General features: G+C 40.8%; 1 pseudogene; it reads left to right on the top strand.

Annotated features, from left to right (window-relative positions):
• Nucleotides 1-1121: 1121 nt before the first annotated feature.
• The window catches only part of LOC149183985 (serine--glyoxylate aminotransferase-like), an 88267-nt pseudogene continuing 79452 nt past the window's right edge, over nt 1122-9936 (top strand).

Genomic DNA, 9936 nt, shown 5'->3' with positions numbered 1-9936 from the left:
AGAACACCTTATCACTCGCAAGATAACAGGATGGTGGAAGCATTCAATAAAGTGCTAGAGAATGCACTGACCAAAGTTTGAATGCTTAGTGAAGTGATTGGGACGTACACATATCCACAGTACTATGGGCCTATCGGACAACATGGAAGAAGTTGACTGGACAAACACCCTTTCGGCTTGTCTATGGTGTTGAAGAGGTAATGACTATGGAATATATTGTGCCTAGTCTACGCATAGCGACACTCACGGGTATGATGGATCACATAACCTTGGAGGAGAGGCTTGTGTAGCTAGATGAGCTTGATAAAGAGAGATTTTTGGCTGGATTTCACCAACAGGTCCAAAAGAAGCACGAAAAATCCTGGCATGATCGACACATTTAGTTGCACACCTTCAAGGTAAATGACCTGGTTTTGTTATATGACAGCAAGTTTGATAAATTTCCAGGGTAGTTCAGAATGCACTGGTTAGGGCCCTATGTCATTAAGGAGATTATTGATGGAGGAGTAGTGCAGCCCGTCAAATTGAATGGAGATCTCTTCCCAGGAAAGGTGAATGGCAGTCGACTGAAGCCATATATCGGTAGTCCAACCATGTGACTCTATGAAGGTAGCATAGTCTTAGTGCTCCACGCAGCTAAAAGGAGGCGCAGGACTATAAACTACACTGCCTGGGTTGGGGAGCTGTGCAATTTGTGGACTATGTGAAGCAAGGAAGTGTAACAGGGTTCACAGGAATGCGAAGGGAGCTACGCTACCCAGGGAGAAATCGTGCAGGTTGGTTGGAAAGTGACTATTAAAGTCACTATTCATGATTTGAAGGTAGAAATGCGGCCAAATGGAGAGGGCGACCGACATTTAAGACGAACTTTATGGGTCAGATCCTTGAAGATCTGCTGCAAATCCAACATTAATGAACCGAATTTGAGGGGAACGGTCCGATTTGAATTCAAAATTCCCTATAAATTACAAGTGGCTATCTAATGAAAAACACTTGGCATTTTAAGAATTGAGTTGTTCAGCTCTCAGGCACACATGAACTGAGAATTCTTTGAGGCTTTGAAGGAGACCCCAACTTTTGAAAACTTACCAGAGACGTCACGAGCATTGTTGCAAAGTGTTATGTCGACACCCACAGAAGCTATAGACACCGAAGTAGATGAGTTGGTGTTGGAAATTGAGATGGAGATAGAAGTAGCTGCTCCAGAGGTCGCCAAAGTCCCCAAATCATCGAGGATGTTGAGACCAAAGAAGACCCCCACCAAGGAGACCGCCAAGGATAAAAAGGGCAAGCAAACTACCATATCGGTCTGTGCATCATGAAGAAGAAACCCATCGAAGCCCACCGCAGAGGAGAAGGGCAAAGCCATCAATTTGGAGCTGGAGGAGGAAGACATTAAAGACATCATAATGGATGATGAGGATGTGGGAGTCGAAGTGGAGGACGTTGAAGCCCAGGGTGCAGACCCTATTACCCAGTTGCCTTAGTATGTCCCTTCGGATAAGGCCAAGACCAAGGTGCCGAAAGACATCGATGAGAGCAAGACCCCCTTGCAAACCCCCCTGTTACTGAATGAGATTGTTTTCGAAGGATTGTGATTGGGGCGAGTTCCTCTATTGAAACTTGAGGATTGGGACTTGGTTGATCACGAGAAGTTCCCACACCTGGCGATTGAGCAGCTGATGCATCGCATCATCGATAAAAACGCTAGAATGGCCGCATTGGAGCTGCAGAGGTGGCTCAGAAGAGTAGACAAGGTAGGGTTTCTCAACTTGGTTTGGGTACTGCACTACAACCACACCCTGGTGATAGTATTGGTCATCAAGCAGATGTTGTGCTTGGTGCATGATGGGTGTCTATGGATGGAGGAGCCAATACCCATCATGGATAGATTTATTCATATGATAACATGACTGCCTTACACAGGAGAGAATCTGGCCATGATCTTTGGCGGAAAAGGTGGTGAGAAGGCCCTCATGGAGTCTATGAAAGAAAAGTTTAAATTGGTGAAGAAGCCACGCGGATATGCCTTATCCAACATCTATGACCCTGCTGTAAAGGTAGCTATGCGGATCTTAGTGGGGAAGGTGATGAGGAAGTTTCATACCGATGAGGTGTCAACACCTGTCATTGTGCTAGCAGCCCAGTGCGCAGAAGGAGTCCAGTTCAATTGGTTGGACTACCTTCGTGGAGAGTTCCTAGCAAACCATCGTGAAGTGCAGGAGCTTAGCAAGAGGTTCCACTACGCGTGGCTCTTGCTATCAGTTGTGCTGGTAGCATGAGATCTTCCAGAGGATAGCTAATTCCCTTTGGTCATGCCAGACCTCCCAGAAGCAGTGAAGAATGCTTTGCTGTGGGAAACTAAGGACGCGCAGTGAGTCAAGGACAGCAAGATATTCTAGATCTTGATGGTGATGAACATCTACATGGCCATCAATTGCAAATTGCAATTGTCGCCTACAGTGTACGCCAACCTGCAGGGCTACGTAGAATTTAAATCAGACTTCCATCATGTAGCCATCAGGGCACGGAAGGACCCTGCTAGAAATGGTACGACTTGCCTTACCTAGCAATGGATGACACCATTGATGCGGTACTTGATCAATGTTTGACAGAGTGGCATGCTATAATAGACTTGGCAGTGGGAGGAAGCAAGTCCACTGCACAGAGAAAGAATGAGGAGGCCAAGCTAAAGATGACTCAACTGGCTGAAAAGAGAAAGAAGGAGGCTACTAATAAGGCCCAGGCGGAGCGCGATGCCTACTAAATGCCCTCATGTCAAAGGAAAGATGTATGTAGAAGGAAATAGAAGTTATTATACTCATGATGATATTGATGGCTTGTCTAATAGTGATGAATACGATCAAGAGATTAAGCTACTCATGGAATATGAAAATGATTCCTTAGAAAAGGAAGATTTTCTTAAAGAAATCAGTCAACTCAAAATCAGTTTGGCGGAAAAGGATATAGTCATAAACACAATGACACATCAAATCACTAAAAGGGACAAACATAATGAAGTGTTAGGATGTGAAGTAGTAAGTCTAAGAAAATAACTTGAGAAGACAAAGACTCTATATCTTAGATTTGCTAAAGGATTGAAAACTTTAGATGCAATCATCAAAGTTCAGCGTTCGCCTATTATAAAGACTGGTCTTGGTTTTCATGAAGGTGAATCTAGCTCACAAGATGAGGTAAGGAACTCCAATGCAAAATCTGAAATTCTCAACAAGGAGATAAGAGGTCAACCCCATCAACAACCAAGGAAAGAAATACTTCAAAGAGAAACATTTCCACCTAAGTATGAAAGGGATAATTGTTTATGTTCTCTGACAAAAAATGTTGAATGTTTTAAATGTCATAATTTTGGACATGTTGCACCTAGATGCAGAAGTAGAATGGATCAAGACCATCACACAGAAAGATCATTAGTTTCCAGGTACTCTAAGGGATATTTCTTTACTTGCAATATTTTTGGTTACAAAGCTATTGATTGCAATAGAAGGAATATGAAACATGTAATATGCTATGCATGTAACAAGCTTGGACGTAGAGCAAAGGAATGCAGGAGCAAATTTCGGCCAACATACCAAAAGGAGAAAACATCATCACACTCCAAGGTATAGAAGAAGAAGGAAGTACAACCAGAAAGATGTGGCATAGCATAGCATACAGACATAACAAACTCATGGGGAGTTCAAAGTGTGAAACTTCAATTTTCTAAATCTCATACGTAGTTATCATGAAGACAAGTCGCGTATATACGTAAGTTCGAAGCTACACAGTCGCATATATGTTGGTTTCAAGAAAAAGTAGTGGGACAGACTCAGAAAAATGGGTCTGATATGGTTTAGTCAATTATCAAATATCTGTTCTGTTCTGATTGATGATGATTACAGTCTGCTGATAATATGTAGAAGTGATCTTGGCCCTCATAAGTTATTGATGACTTGATGTATACTTGATTGATGATGATGCTTTGATAATTCTTACTGATATTTGCAATGATCAGATCTAACAGTGAATATTTGGCAGGGGAGAAAATGTCTCTAATAATGCATTGTTGGCATTATATTAGAATACCTTGGCACATGACGATACTTATAATCCACATAGTTGTTTGATTTAGGTGACTCTTTTGATGATGAACATATACAAGCTATTGATCTTGATGCCACTGATAGATGCTAATGGTGTAGATGATATATGGTGTATGATAGTTGCTGCTGACTATCATGGTCTTGTTTGGATTGTTGGTCCTTGTTATAAATTTCATGTATATCATCTGATGTAAAGGTCATGAAAATACCTAATTTGTAACCCCACTATGCATGGGAAGGATGATGTAACAATTTCTATTTCAGTCATGTATAAACATTTGGTATATCCCCACTTAGTTGGGTGGATGAGTCAAATTTGGTGTATCCCCACTTGGTTGGGTGATTCATGTAAGTATGATTCATTGGTTTTAGGGAAGTCATACTCACTTAGTTGAGTTATAGGGTCATGTTATTCTTTTGAAAAATATATTTTGCACTCTGCATGTACTCAAGGTGAGCATCGACAACATAATCAATATCAAATAGGGAGAATGGATTGGTCCACCCTTTTCCCTTGATGTCAAAGGGGGAGAGTATTTTGGTGTTGCTTGTTATCTCTAATAGTTTCTACAACCTGTAGTAAACAACACCAACATGGTTTCCATCAAGTCCAAAGGGGGAGATTTTTGGCATTATGATACACATTGTGTCCTTGATGGCAACTCACATAGATGACAGTTCACAGTGCAACAGGTTAACAACAAAGGATTACAGAGATTGAAGAAAGAGAGTGATTTAAGAAGTATACGCTGGTTCACTTTGTCCAAGTAGCGTGTACACACAGGTCCATAGAACAAAAATAGCGTATACGTATACATGCACTCTCACAAGAGGAAAAGTGCGTACATGTTGGAAAATCAAGAAAATTCAAGAGGAGACAAAACCAGGGGTCAATACCATGGTATTAGCCCACAGTATTGAGTAGAGTAATGACTATTTGATCCCACCCAAGAATACCATGGGTCCTAAGTGGTTTTGGTCTGGTGCATTGAGAAAGGCCAAAAACTATATAAGGAGGAGAAAATCATTAGGCTAGGGTGTGCAAGTGAATGAGTTTCTAAGGTATACTTCTATCTGAAGTATATGTTATGTTGCAGGGGCTATGGTTATGAGATGATATGAAATATTTTGTGCACCTTAGATACAATGTTAGATCAGGATCATAAGAACTGAAATGACTTATCATTGAATGATCTAATGTTGATTGGGCCAGATCTGATTACTTAAGCATGTTTTATTCTGTAAATGTTATGATCTTGGTATGACTGAAGTCTGGAATGGCTATGAAGTTTTAAGTTAGTATTTGCAGATCTATACATTGGTTCAATTTGGTAAAAGTGTGTATACACGCTATTTCAGTACATTGAAGTAGCGTATACAATATGAAATATGATGTTTGAAGTTGCAGTTGTTTCTAGTTGTTGATGCAAAGTTCTGGGTTTTGCTCTATGTTCTAGTAACTGTGTTTTGGTGACAGTGTTCTAAATTTTCTGATTGATTGATTTTGATTTGCTTCAGTGATGACAGGTTTTCAATGATTGGTTATATTGTAGCGGTGTTAATTTTGAGCTTCAATGTTGTTGATGGGTCCGTTATGAAAATTGGATGAAACACAACCTTTAGATTGTGGTGTTGTGTTCCAGGAGTATCTAGTCTAAAAATTTATGAAACGTGGTCCCCAGAGGAAGAGAGAAGGTCGTAGCCTTTTGTAGGCCGGTGCCTACGTACTAGTAAACATATCAACTAGTACAAGAGCCAGGGGGTTTGAGCTCCCTTCCAGTAGCAGCTGGAAAATGAGTGAAGGCTAGAGCCTTTTGTAGGTTGGCTCCTACGTACTAGTAAACTGATCGGCTAGTACAAGAGCTAGGGGGTTGTAGCTCCCTTCCAGTAGAAGATGGAGAATGAGAGAAGGTTGTAGCCTTCTCCAGGTGGGTGCCTACGTACTGGTATGAGTCTGCACTAGTACAAGATTGTAAAAAAGTTTTTCTTGTATTAAAAGAAGACAATAGTAGGTGGTTTTTGTCCCGCATTGGGTTTCCACCTTAAACCTTGGTGTTCATGTTGTTATAGACATAATTGGGCACTGCAACCCCAATCACATATGTCCATAAACCAAGGGATTCTAAGTCCCTAAAAGTGTTGTTTCATACCCTAAAGGAGCAAGGTCAGCTGATTACATCATCTCCCAGAAGTTTTCCATGAGAAACCACTCAGAATTGGTCAAAGCAGGACCATACACACTGCCCAGTGCAAAAGGTGTGATGCATCTCACCTACCACATGTAAAAAGTGCGATGCATACTGAAAATCCCTTCTGTAGGGTGCGATGAGTGAGAGCAGACAAATGGCACAAGCAGTTTGCTAAGTGGAGACCCTAATAATCTTCTAGACGCTTCTTATTTGACACTTGCCTCCTTGAATTTTCTCAAGGATGCATAAGAGATCATGAAATATCCAAGTGGAACCAAGAACTATCAGAGAGATGACACTAATCAAAATCCCAGAAGCTAACTCACCCCCCTGCAAATATCTATAAATGGATCCCTCATCCTAGAGATCCAGAGGTTGGAATTTGGTAATTTGCAAAGAGGTGCTGCTGGTTTCTCTTTGAAGACATTGTTGGGTGATCTTGCTTTGTGTGAGGTGAAGAGGGATTTCAAGCTGGGAGGATGGCTCTGGGTCAGACCAAGTGGTTGTAATCCTCTCTTCTACTACTGTTACTAATAAAGCTATTTGAGTTTTCCTCCATATTCTTGTGTATCTCTGAATATTGTGTTGATATATGCATTTGTATGGTCAATATATATCTGATCCTATATTGTTTATAGTGAAAGATCTCTATGCTTTGATGGTATTATGTTGCTGTGAATCTACAGGTGCTCTTTGAAGCGGGACAAGTAAGGAAGCAGTGGCGAGATTACATCAAAGGGGAAAGGAAACAAGCAAGGAGCCAAGCGGAAGACTGAGGTTGGTACTCTCTGCTTCTTTCTCATCTCTCTCTCGTAAAGGAAAAACAAGTGAATTTAATCCGTTTGTTTCTAAGATAGCTACTCGTCTTAGTGGGAATAGCAACTCTGAATAGACACTAGATTTCCCAATAAAAAAATGGCAACTCCGCTGGGGAGCGATTAGTTTGATTGCTTGTCTCTATTTGTTTGATTCATAAACCATAGACGGAGCCTGAAGTTAAGCCAGCTAGCCTTCGAACTGCATTTGCTATGCAAGTGCAAAGTAGATCAATGCTGCTTTAGTCAATCTCCGGGTTTGTTTATGAACTGAACAATTGACTTGCAAACATCCTAAGTGCCCTAGAGGTAGCTTGAGTAACCTCATTAGATCAGCCCCTATACTTTGTAGTTACTAACTATCATTTGCTCAGCCTAAATCCCTGAACTAGGCTGAAAACTGTGACCAAAAACCAAGTTAAAGTCTTGTCCCTGGACCATCGCACCTTGCCTTCTTGGCAATCTGGATGCATCGCACCTCCCATGTGCAGTAGGTGGGATGCATCCCTGTTTCCCTGTGTTATAAGTGCGATGATCAGACAAGACTAGATCTACTTCCAAATTTTGGTTTTTTCTTCACCCTCTTCAGCTTTATTTAGGAGTTTTTCTATCTGTGATCAGTAGACCACTATTGAAACCCCCTTTCTTTGCATCATCCAACCTCCATTGTGCAAATATTTGTGAATGTTTTCGTGTATTTTTCGCCATTCACAGTTCTCATTTACTAAATAGTAACTTAATCGAACTGTCATCTTTTGATTTGAAAGTGTCGCAAGTGTCGTTTTCAGTCAAGGAAAAGAATCCTTCTCTTTTTGATAGTCGATTACACTGTTACTCTTGTATTTGATCTGAATTAGTAGTATTTCAAGTGTCGAAAGCAGTTTTCAATTCAAAATCGTAAAGTGTCATCTTGTCTCCTTTTCATTTTTTGAAAAGAAAATCGTTAGTACTGTCGCTTTGAAAGGAGGAATAATTCAGATTTGTACCTAGCATTCTTTTTGTCATTCACACATTAAGAAAGGGAAAAAAATACATGCATGTGCATTTGCATTTAGACTGCTTATTGATTTTGATTTAGGACAGTGCATCTAGTGTGTGCTTTCTTCTCTATGTTGAAAGGATTTCATTTCTCTTTCCTTAGTAGCTAGGATTTTCATTGCAAAAAGAATATTAAACGACTGTTTATCATCGTGGATTTGTATATCTACATCACGTGGTGAACCTTAAAGGCAAACTTCTTAAGAAATATCAACTGTAAAATAAATTCAATGAACATAAAAATGCTTTGGAACCTAACGCACAACATTTAGAAGTCTAGGCTCGAGACGTACTCCGACATTGTAAAGCCTGGTAACTATCACTTTCATCATAGGTTGGGTGATTCCTCCTCTTTGAGATGACAAGTGCCAGTACGGACTTGTGCTCCCACGTACCATTGAGTATATATTGGGAGACCACAATAGGCTATATTCTTTATCCTTAGGATGTCATGTTTGCCAACCTATCGATCACAATGCACTAAACACAACATTCGGGAAGATTGATTGCCGTACCATAAAAAGTATTCTGCAGTATTGCGACTGGTTTGGTAATCCCTCTATCTAGATTTCCAAAGTAGTCTCTTTCGTTCCTTTTCAGACTCCTTAAAGGAAAAGGTCCATCTGAGCACTTGTCACTTCGGGCTCATTAAAAGTAGAAGGCAACTAGAGTCATCTTTAGCTTTTTCTCGACTCTTAAAAATTGAAAAAGCAAGTGGTGTCAAAGCGTCTAAAATTTATTTTAATTGGAATAATGTAACTGTTCCCACGTTGGTCTTAGGTTGAGAAAATGGAGTCCACCAACCAAGGATTTCCCCTTGGGGGAAATCCTTGTCCTTTCTCCTCTTGGGGAGATGTTGGTGCACCTCATATGGCCACATTGTCCCTTCCTGGATTGAAAATTGGACTGCCGGTATGGCTTTTCTCGACCTTTGTTGTTCAAAGCATCGTGATTCCTAAACAATTGAATCGACAACTAGATGATACCAGAGTTCCCCTCAAACCTTCTACTTAATTTGTCTCTCCCTCTCCTTCTTCCTCTTCACTTGGTGAAGATAGTAAAACTAAGAACCAAGTAATTGAGAAGAAGAAGAAGGGAAGGAGAAGAAGAAGAAGGAGCCAATGGCAAAAACGGGCAACCGTGCATCGTCTAGTGAAAATCAACACACTGCACCGTCCAAACCTAAATCTCTATGTGTCATCTACAAAGGAGACCACTATCACCGAGATTGTCCTTGCATCCTACAGATCCTAAGGGACTGGTCTCCCCGCTTGCACAATCCGGTGTCGTCAACCTCTGACGATCATGTTGAAAGTACACCGTCAACTAGTGAAAGCAAAGTCACGAGAAAAAGAGGGAATATAGATTTCCCTGCAGACTATGTGAAGGTGATCATTCCCTCCACTGTTGTCCCTTCCTGGACGAAGTTAAAAGAGTCTTGGATAATTGTCCTGCATTACCGCAACGACTCCCTCTTGGATACAAGAAACTCTTACCGAATCCATTGCTAGTTGAAAATCTAACTGACCCACCTTTGGTGTCAGTCGAAGCACCTATCATTGAAGATAAAACCTTTGAGTTCACATTGAACCAAAGTCAACAGGTCAAGACGACAGTCAACCCCATCTTGGCTTCAGAAGATTTACCTTCAGATGATACAATCACCAAAGAGAATGAGAATGACACCATTCAAATTCTCTTTGTAAACACAGACTCTGATGAACATGGGGGAAATATGCCCATCCCTTTACTGTAGGAAGGAAGTTCATCAGAGTTGTATCTGACCGTTTATTT

Source organism: Pinus tabuliformis, chromosome 3_2 (genome assembly GCF_031772625.1).
Source record: "Pinus tabuliformis cultivar Carrire ecotype Pingquan chromosome 3_2, CPIR1, whole genome shotgun sequence".
Taxonomy (NCBI): domain Eukaryota; kingdom Viridiplantae; phylum Streptophyta; class Pinopsida; order Pinales; family Pinaceae; genus Pinus; species Pinus tabuliformis.
The sequence above is the reverse complement of the archived record's forward strand: the minus strand, read 5'-3'. Positions and strand labels throughout refer to the sequence as shown.